The following is a 10,564-nucleotide window of genomic DNA, read 5'->3' as shown; positions in this document are numbered from 1 at the left end:
ATAGAGCCTGATGGAACCACTGAGACTATGGCCTCTAGCTGCCCTTCAGGTCTGGAATTGAACCCACACCTGTGGCCAAACAAAAGATAGCCATATGAGGTGAAAATTTACACTAGGTAGATACGCTCCTTGGAGAGAACAATCATGGGAGAACAGAAGGGCTGTGTATGCACAGGGACATAGCTCAGGGGGCAGGAGTGCATGGAGGGAAGGACACGTGAAAAAAACAAGGAATAAAATAAAATTTTTCACTTGGCTTTCTAGTGTCCACTCAGCATCTCCCCCCATATTGTCTGAATCCTCTTCTATTTTTTAAGTATAACATGTATTCAAGTGCCCAAATCTTAAGTGTACAGATCAATGAAAGAGTTATCCTTTTGAAGGACAAATCTGATCACAGTGACTTCATTGCTTAAAACTCTACTGTGGCTTCTCAGTATAAGTAGAATAACATCTAAACAATTTATTCTGACCTACACTGGCATAGTGCCTAAGGCATCTGACTGCTAACCAGAAGGCTGACGGTTCAAACTCACCAGCCACTCCTTGGAAGGAAGATTGGGTGATCAACTTCTGTAGAGATACCACATCGGAAACCCAAGGAGGGGTTACTATGAGTCAGATCCTACTCAACTGCAGTGAGTTTAGTTTTGGTTTACAAAATCACTACATCATCTGGCCCCTGCCACCCTGGACTCCGTTATGCCCCTTTAACACATCAAGCTCATTTCCACCTCAGGGCCTTTGCATATGCTGTTACCTCTGCCTACAATGCTCTTTCTCTTAGGTCTTCACATCAGGTCTTAGTTCAAATGTCACCTCCTCAAAGTGGAGGGCCACCTGGCAGAAAAAAATCTACCCCCAGTCATTCAGTACCCTAACATCCTGCTCTATTTTCTGCTAAGTATTTATCACTATCTATAAGTTTGTTTGTTTTTTTCATCAATTTAATATGTATTATCTGTCTCCTTCTAGTAGACTGTAAAACCCATGAGGACAGAGATTTGCAGCCTGTTTTATTCATGGTTGGTCTCCTGGAACCTAGAAGAGTTGCCTGGCATCAAGTCAGCACCCAGAAAACATCTGCTCAATGGATGTGTTCATTTCTCACTTCCTGTTCACAGTGCCACACAGTTCAGAACTCTACTGTTCTTTGATTTTTACCCCCATTCGAACTGTAAGCAACTTTAGGGGCAGTGACTCCTCTCTTACACATCTTTGTATTTCTCCACAACCTCCCACCCCACCCCCTTAGTCTCGTCAATGCAGGGTTCCTGAAGGGTCACCTCAACAGAGCTGAAGACCCGTGAGAGCCAGGGACATTTGTCTAGAGCCAGAATATAAATCACAGGTGGAGTGGAGGATCCAAAAGGAAGGTGGGGAACAGGAGGCAGGTACAACAAGCAGTCTCCCTTCCCTGCATCACTGAAAACAAATGTGCCAAGATTAGGCAACCATTCTGATAATTCTGCTGAAAGAAATGTGTTAACTTTTCCCCTGTTGCAGGAGAAGAAAAAGGCAACTCCACAAAGTACAGGCTGTTTCCAGAATTTCTCAGCTGCTCATGGAAACTCTGAGTTTCAATTTAATTGCATATAACTTCTTTCAATGTGCCAACCCTACACATCCTGAAATGCTGGGAGGAGGGTGCTCATGAGTGGTTGCCAAGAAGTGGGAGTGGTGTGAGACCAGCCAAGGTCACAGTCACAATCTGGCCAGCAGAGCTGTGCACACACCACAGTTTACCCATGGTCAAGGCCTCTGCCATGGAAGGTCCTTGCACACAGTGTCTGTTTGGTGTCAGAGGGGGGGCAGAGGAGGGAGGGGTGGGGGCCGGGGCAGAGGAGGGGGGGGGGGGGGCAGGAACCGGGAAAGGGATGGTCAGGCTGTTCCAGAGGGCAATGAGTCTGTGGGAGTGGGTGACTTTGTACTTTCTACACCTTTCTGGGAAAGGAGATGGTAACAGCAGTGGCTTGCCACCCATGGAAACGTTCCAGGGACTTGGTAGCCTGAGAACTTGTCCAGCCCCTTGGCCAGGAAGCATCCAACCTTGGAGGAATGACCAGTGTTCAAATAAACTAGTCAATGTCCAGGGTTTGGGGAGTACCCTGGGAAGTACAAGGAGCTCTGGTAGCACAGTGAGTAAGGCATTTGGTTGCTAAACGGAAAGTCAGTGGTTCAAACCCACCAGCTGCTCTGTGGGAGGAAGATAAAGCAATCTACTTCCATAAAAATTTACAGCCTTGGAAACCCAATGGGGGTTGCTATGAGTTGGAACTGACTCTATGGCAGTGGGTTTGATTTTTGGTTTCTGGGAGGTACACTCGTCAGTATGGGCCAAGGACAGCAGAGCACAGAAACACACCATCAGGTGAGGGGGGAGAAAAGGGTGAGGCAGAAAAGAATCAGAGGGCCTAAGCCCTGAGGGGCTGCTGCCTGGCTCATCTCCTGTAGGAACAGTGAGCCAGCCTCCCCTGGGGCCAGCATGGCTCCACCTCACCCAAGCCTCACATACCCTGGGGGCTGGACAGGAGCCCTTCTGTTTCCAGGGAAGGAAGGGGCATTCCTAAAGCTCAGCCTGTTCTCTAAGATTTACAGGGCTCTTCAGACGAGCAGGACCCACATACCCCGCCACCCCCTCCACACACACACAAACACCACCCTTCAGGCTTCCAGTAAAAGAAGTAAAAAAGATCAGGGGTTCAGGTCTACCACTGACAAACACAGCAGCAGGGCACTGGAAAAGGCACTAAAGCAGTGAAAGAAAGGAAAGGAATCAATGATATCCAGAAGCAAATTGGCTGGGGCCAGTCCCCGTGCCTAAGGACATCAATCATCAATCATCAATATTAAGAACTTGCTACACAATTTGCTAAACTGCTCTCCCGATGATCTGACCAATTTAATACTCCTATGAGAATGCCTGTTTAATAGAATTTCCACCAACTTTGAGAATTAAAATATTTATTCCATCTTTGCAAATTTGGTGAAAATTATTCTTTTAATTATTTTAATTTGCATTCCCTTGATTAATAGTGTGGCTAAACATATTTTAAGTTTACTAACATTTATATTTCTTCTTTTATAAATTGTTTGTTACCCTCCTTTGCCCATTTTGGCTGATATAATTTATCTGTTTTCCTATTCATTTCTGTAAGAGCTCACTGCATACTAAAAATATTAACCTTTTGTCACATGTTACAAATATTTTTTCTAATTTGTTATTTGCCTTTTAATTTTCTAAAATTGGTATCATTAAGAAACAAGATTTTTACACAGCAGGAAAGTCAAATATATCACACTTTTTCTTCAATGCTTTTGCTTTCAGTGGCATATTGTAAGGTCCTCTCCCATTCTGAGGTTATATAAACATACATACAAATTCTCTTGCATTTTAAAAAAAATCTAAATCTCTAGTCTATCTAGAATTAATTTGGCATAGTAGTGTGAGAAAAGGAATTTAACTTTGTTTTTCCTAAACAGTCATTTATCCCAATATTGTTTAGTAAATCATCTATCTTCCTTGTAAACTTCCACTATAGAGTCCACAAAGGATAAACAAGAGAGGTAAAGGCAAGTATATCCTTTGCACCAAGTGTGGCCATATGCAACTATTCTAGCCAATGAGATGTAAGTCCGAGTCTACGGTAGCCACCTCTTTCCCTTCCTCCTTCCTGCCTGAAGATACAGGCTTGAAAGTGGCAACTGAGGACAGAACCCTACTTGTGAAGGACGACACAGCAGAAAGATGCATTTAAAAGAGCCTAGGTTCCTAAAGTCATCACTGAGCAGGTATCAGCCTTAGACTCTAATCCCTGGACACTATATGCTACCTGCCTAAACCAGCACTGGTTGGATTCTTTGTTACTTGCATCTGAGCACCCATATAACCTGTACACTATCCTTTCTCTTTAATTTCTTTTAATACTAATAAAAATAGAAAATGTTTACTATAGTCAGCTAGACACTGGGCTAAGCAATTTGTTTACATTATCTCATTTCATTTTCTTAACAACTTTATTAAAATACAATCTGCAATATTTCTCTAATTATAAGTATCATCAATGGCAACTTTTCAGAGTAGGAAAAAAAAAATGTATCGATAAGGTACCTCCCTATTTCAGAAACATTAAAGCAAAAAACATGTCTCTTAAAATTGAGGAAATATGGTTTTATCCCCATTTTACAGATGAGGACATTGAGGCTAAAAGAATATGGAAGTAACATGCTCAAAAATCACATTAGAAATAGTAAGAAATAACCCCTTTCTCATTTGCTAAATTCCTACACACCTGCAGTCTGCTCCATTTAACATTTGCATCTAAATGCAAATGAAGTGATGTGTCAATATCACCTCTTATTTTTTCTATTTTTTTCCCCTCTGGTAAAGCAAGTCCAGTCTCACCTTCCCCTCCCCCCCCACTTTAAAATCATCCTTGGCTACTCTTTTACATTTATTCTTTGAGATAAACATTTTCAATGATCTTGTCAAGCCCCAATACTTTTTAGGAATTCATCCTATGGAAATTATCTTGAATGAAGACAAATATTTAGCTTGATGGGGTTTAGAAGTATACTTTCAACAACAGATTTTTATCAAGTGCCAGTTGTACTAGGCACTTGATAAATACAGTAACGAACAAAACAGATAAAAATCCCCTATCCTCATGCCATAGTTTTATACCTTTTATATCAGTGAAAAATTGCAAGCAACCTAACCGTACAATAAAATGGTAATCCACACAACAAAATGTATATAGTAGAACAAAGAGACTAAGAGCTTAGCTCTAAGTCAGAACTCAGGTTGAATCCTGAATCTACAATTTATTAGCTTTAAGGCCAAGTCACTTCAATGAGACCGATTTTCCTTACATAGAAAAATGAAGATACTAATAATCCCTTCTTAGAGTAACTGAGAAAACTAAAAGAGATGATGAAAATACATACAGTACTTGATACATAGTTAACTGCTCAATAAATGTTGTTTCCAAGAACGATATGGAAAGATGTTCATGACATGTTAAGTATGAAAAAGCTACAAAACTGTATGTTCAGCAAACCATTTTTCTTTAAAATGTATATATTCACAGAAAATGACTTAAAAAAAATAGTGTATATGCACACTCACACACACATAAAACTCAAAAAACCAAACTCACTGCCATTGAGTTGGTCCCGATTCATAGCAATCCCAGTGGATTTGCAAGGCTAAAAATCTTTATGGAAGCAAACTCCCCGATCTTCTGCAAAGCAGCTGGTGGGGTCAAACCACCGACTTTCTGGTTAGTAGCCAAATGCTTTACCCACTATACCACCAAAGTTCAGAGTCATATATATATATATATCCTATCTCTTTGTGGTAGGTTTAATGGTCATTTCTGTTACCTTCTTTTTATTTATCCACATTTTCTACAATGAACATGTATTACTTTAAAAAGAAATTTACTTTGAAAGTTTTATATTGCTTTTAAAAAAAGTCCAGTTAGGAATGGAAAAGGCTTAATGATGATCAAATGAGGAAACAGGTCTCTTTCTTCCTTTTTGAAGGCCTCACCTGGAATCTGGAGGTCTGGATTCCATCCTAACCTGCCCAAGGTGCACCACATCTGTAACCTGGCTGCATCCAGTCAGCAGGGCCTCCCCTCAACTCTCCCAAACCAAAACTTTCCAAGGGTGAGATCCAGGCATCTGACAGTTATGACAGATCAACATGGGCCCAATCTGGGGCACTGGTCTGACATTTCAGGACTGCTGGACTAGATGTTAAAACCCCCTCTAGTCACACTATTCTGTGGTTTACTGTAACTCTATGAACTCAGTTTTCCCTCTCTGCCAAATATGTACCACACTCTGCCCTGCACGTCCTACAGGGATGCTGTAACACCCAGTGAGATTCTATCAGAACTCTTTGTACAGAAGTAAGTTGTAAGTATTGCAAAACACAGACTATAGGATATTAATCTGTTCTGGATCTGGAGAATGGAGGGCCTCTGAAACCAGCTTTACGCTCACTTGGTTTTTGGACCTCTGTCAACATGAGATCAGGCACCCTGGGGCTGGGTCATGACCTCAACACCAGCCAGGTCTACTAGGAAGCAGCAGGTCTAAAAGAAATCTCCCTTTTCTTTTGCAGCTCTGTGAAACAGAGTTTACAAAGGACATTTTTCTTCCATCCTGGGTAAATTCTCTCATGCTTAGAATTAGTGTCTGAGGCTCTCTTGTTATAACTGGCAGAATTCTAAGAAGATCCCATGACTCTCACCCTTGTGTGATCTATCTCCTGCCCCTGAGTGTGAGTGGAGCCTGTATGAAACAGAACTCCTACGATTATGCTATTACACGGCAAAAGGATTTTGAGGATGCAATTAGATAGATACCTGCCATCAGTCAACTTTGACTCATGATGACTTTATGCACAGCAGATCAAAACGTTGCCCAGTCCGACAGCATCCTCACAATCACTGACATTTTTGAGTCTGCCATTGCAGCTATTATGTCAACTATCTAACCAAGGGTCCCTCCCCCTCACCCTCTTGGGTCTTCTACTTGACTGCAGATAAAATTAGTTCCCCAAATTAGTTAACCTTAAGATAGGAAGATTATCCCGGGTAGGCCAGATCTAATCAGGTGAGCCCTTAAAAGGGCTCTTCCAGGCAGAGATTAAAAAAATGAGGATTCAATGTGAGATAAACTTCTACTGCTGGCCTTGGAGAAGAGGGCCACACAGTAAGCAATGTGGGTAGCCTCTAGGAGCTAGCAACCAGCAAGAAAACAGGGACCTCAATTCTATAGTCACAGGAACTAAATTCTGCCACAACCACATGATCTTGGAAGAACACCAGGTGACACCTTGATTTTAACATAGTGAGATGCTGAGCAGAGAACCCAGTCATGCTGTGCCCAGACTTCCAACACAGAACCATGAGCAGTATCGGATTACCCAGTAAGCAAGGTAAGCATGGGCTTACTTACTAATCTGTAGTGAACAATTTCACATATTTTCACCACATCAAAGATTTTGCTTTAGGTGTGGCCGGCATCTGTCTCTCTCCCAATCCCACAGCACCTTCCTACAGAATCAAAGCCTCTTTTCAAATTCACAATCCCTGACAGGGATGGAATATCCAGTAAACATAGTCAGGGATAGATTACCCAGTAAGCAAGGTAAGCACATAAAATTGTTCATTACAGATTAGTAAGTAAACACAAGTAAGCTTGTGCTTATCTTGCTTATTGAATAATCTGTCCCTGAGTGTGAGTTAATAGATGAGTGGTGTTTTAAGCCATTAAGCTTGTGGTACTTGTTACAACAGCAATGGAAAATACACTTGCCTTCTCTGACAAACAGGCAGAAAGACCAACTTCCATCCTGTGGAGCAGTGATTTGACATGTTCTGGTCATGGGTGGTAAAGCCAGGCTTGCTATATCTCTGTTCCCTTTTCTATCCCAGTTCACTTCCCATTAACCTCCTGATGACTGTTAAACACATTCCCACTAGGAGCAGATAATATAGTGGGAATGAGTAGCAGTTGTTTTTTTTTTTTTTGATCATGAGCTAGGCAGCCCTTTACCTTCTGACAGTAGGGACCAAATACGTTCTTACTTCACAAGGAATTCAGAAGCTAGGAAATGGACAAGAATGTTGTTTAAGACAGATGCACTTACCAGGAAATGGTGCAGAGGACAGTGTTGTCATGTGAGAATAGATTTCAGAGGGAGTATTCAGAAGGCATTGTGTTCACTAAGTTTTCAGTATATCCTAGCGCAGCCCTGGGTGCAGAATCACACATTAATCAGGGACACTCTTCTTCACCTCAGGATGTTATAAAAGGGAAGCTTAATCAAATAAATCTACAGTCCAATGTAAATGTGCGCAGATCAGTGCCATAGTGACAGTAGCAAAACAATTTCAGAAATAGCCAAAACCCCAACATTAAATGGTTTTAATAAAATGGTTGAGAGAGTTTCTCACTATTGAAGGAAAAACAATTACAGGTGGTTCCCAACTCATGACTGGGTTCATTCTGAAAATTCTGTTGTCAGTCAGTTCTGGCACAAGTCAAATACCTAATTTGTTTTAGTTTTCATTTATATTGCCTTTAATTATCAGTGCCTTTATAAATCTGATTTATAGTTGTCTTTGGGTATTGGAAATATTAAATCTGAGAATAACACTAGCAAGTTATGCATGGCAACATTGTATATAGTACATATTACTAACGATAAGGTGCGCATACACACAACTCACAGTCATACATATGGTTCACTGTAATTTGAGTAAGTTGGGAAGTACCTGTATAAAGAAAGGAGAAAGACTAAAATAAAATGAGCCTTGTGGTATTAGACTGGAATCAGAGTAATCAATTTATACTGATGGTTTTTAACATAAGGAGCCCTGGTGGCACACTCCCTGGTGGTTATATACTCAGTTGCTAACCTAACGGTTGGCAGTTCAAACTAACCAGTCACTCTGTGGAAGAAAGATGTGGCACTCTCCTTCCATAAAGATTTACAGCCTTAGAAACTCTATGGGGCAGTTCTACTCTGCCCCATAGGGTCACTATGAGTTGGAACTGACTGGACAGCAATGGCTTAGTAATAGATACTGAAATATAGAGGTATGTGTATGCTTGGTGTATGTGTGCATATGTATGATTTCTTAGCTGTATCCACTGAGAAGGCCTAAAAGCAATGCTACCCGAGTAGCAATGAGCACATCTAGCACCTAGACCTTGGTTTCTAAGCACCATTCTCCAATAAAGGGAACCACGGATCCTTGGAGAAATGGTTGAATCCAGGGTTGGGGCAGGGAAAATACAAGATGATCTTGCAACACCTTGTGGTTCCAGAAATTAAAGAAACGTTCAAACCCAGATAGAGCTTATCAAAAGAACACAGACAACCTGAAGGAGTTCCTAATGGCCAAGGCTAGAACAATTTGAGCCACACACAATTTGAGCTACAAACAATGATAGTACAGAATAAAATAAATACTTATGTGTCCATAGTACATAAATAAAAGAGGAAGGGACAGGTTTTCCTTACAATAGAATTCTAATTAATAAATATGTAAGAGAGGAGACTCACCATTAGGTAAACCACAGTAATAACTGTCACAGACAAGATATCCACAGATGGATATTAAACTTGGAGGGTGGAAGTTTGAGGAGAATTTGAATTTGCCTAGTCTCAAAGTATCTCTACCAAACTACAATGGGAAAGATAGTAACTTTTCCAGTGTAGAAAAGTCTAGCAGATACCAACTTAACCAAGTGACGAAGGTAAACATTTCCAGGAATAAGATGTAATGACATCATGAATACCTTGATATGATGCTGAAAAGGATACATCATTTTTGTGATATTTCTTGCCGAAAATGCATTAGCTCATTCCAGTAAGGAAAGACCAAGGAGATGTTATAGATTGGCAGAGATAAAGGAGAAGTGACAACTAAGTGCAATGTGGGATCATGGACAGGATCCAAAAATAGGAAAACAAAACTGGTGACAGTATTGGTCAAGTTTAAATAATGCCTGTAGTTAATACTGTACCGATGTTAATGCCCTGGTCTTGAGGACAGTACTATGGCTATACAAGATGTTAACATTAGAGATGAGGAGCATAAAGGAATTCTTTGCTAAATCTTTGTCATTTTTTCTGCAAGTCAAAAATTCGCTCCAAACGAAAGGAAATTATTGTGTAAATTAAGATGTAGCTCTAAACAGACTAAATGCTTAGGGAAAAATTTTGATGCCAAGGTAAGGAAGAAAGGGAACACGCTGGAGAGGAAGGCAGACAGATACCCAACTGTACATATGCAAAAACAAGGGAATACACCCATGTGTTAGCATGTTACATAGGTTATTGTTAAAATACAAGAAAACCCTCACTGCCATGAGTCGTTTTGACTCATCATGACCCCCATTGGGTTTCCAAGGTGGTAATCTTTACGGAAGTAGATTGCCCCATCTTCCTTCAGCAGAGCGGCTGATGGGTTTGAACTGCCAACCTTCTGGTAAGCAGTCAAATGCCTTAGGCACTACGTCCCCAGCGCTCCTATGTTATAATACATATAACAAAAATATATGCCATTTTAACCATTTTTTTTTCCCTCAGAATTGTGCATGTTAATCTGTCATGATTTTACCTTGACCAAGGTAAAGCCAAAGATGATCAACACTGGTTTTCTTTCAGCAGGATAATACATTTGAACAAATTTTAAGTATACAAATCAGTGACATTGGTTACATACATCCTGTTGTGCCTCATCATCACTATCTATTTCCAAAAGTTTTTCATCACTTCTAACAGAATCTCAGTTCCACCTCTTAAATAATAACTCTCCATTCTCCCCTCCCCTCAGTCCCTGGCAACCACTAATGAACCTTGTCTCTATGCATTTGCCTATTCCAGATAATTCACATAAGTGGGATCATACAATTATTTGTTCTTCTGTATCTGGCTTATTGCACTCAGCACAAAGTCTCCAAGGTTCATTCATATAGTAGGAACATGAATTAGAACTTCATTTTTCTCTATGGCTAATAAAACTCCATTGTACGT

At 40.6% G+C, this 10,564-nt stretch overlaps 1 non-coding gene across 1 annotated transcript; it reads right to left on the bottom strand.

The window, feature by feature from the left end:
- Positions 1 to 10,117: 10,117 nt before the first annotated feature.
- LOC122151014 lies at positions 10,118 to 10,263 on the bottom strand. Its single transcript, XR_006163941.1, has one exon. It is a non-coding gene; the product is annotated as a small nucleolar RNA SNORA69 (small nucleolar RNA).
- Between the last annotated feature and the right edge of the window lie 301 nt (positions 10,264 to 10,564).

Source organism: Orycteropus afer, unplaced genomic scaffold (genome assembly GCF_000298275.1).
Source record: "Orycteropus afer afer isolate SDZICR_OR568_19922 unplaced genomic scaffold, OryAfe1.0 scaffold00289, whole genome shotgun sequence".
NCBI classification, from domain to species: Eukaryota; Metazoa; Chordata; class Mammalia; order Tubulidentata; family Orycteropodidae; genus Orycteropus; species Orycteropus afer.
This window is presented reverse-complemented; position numbering and strand designations above follow the sequence as displayed.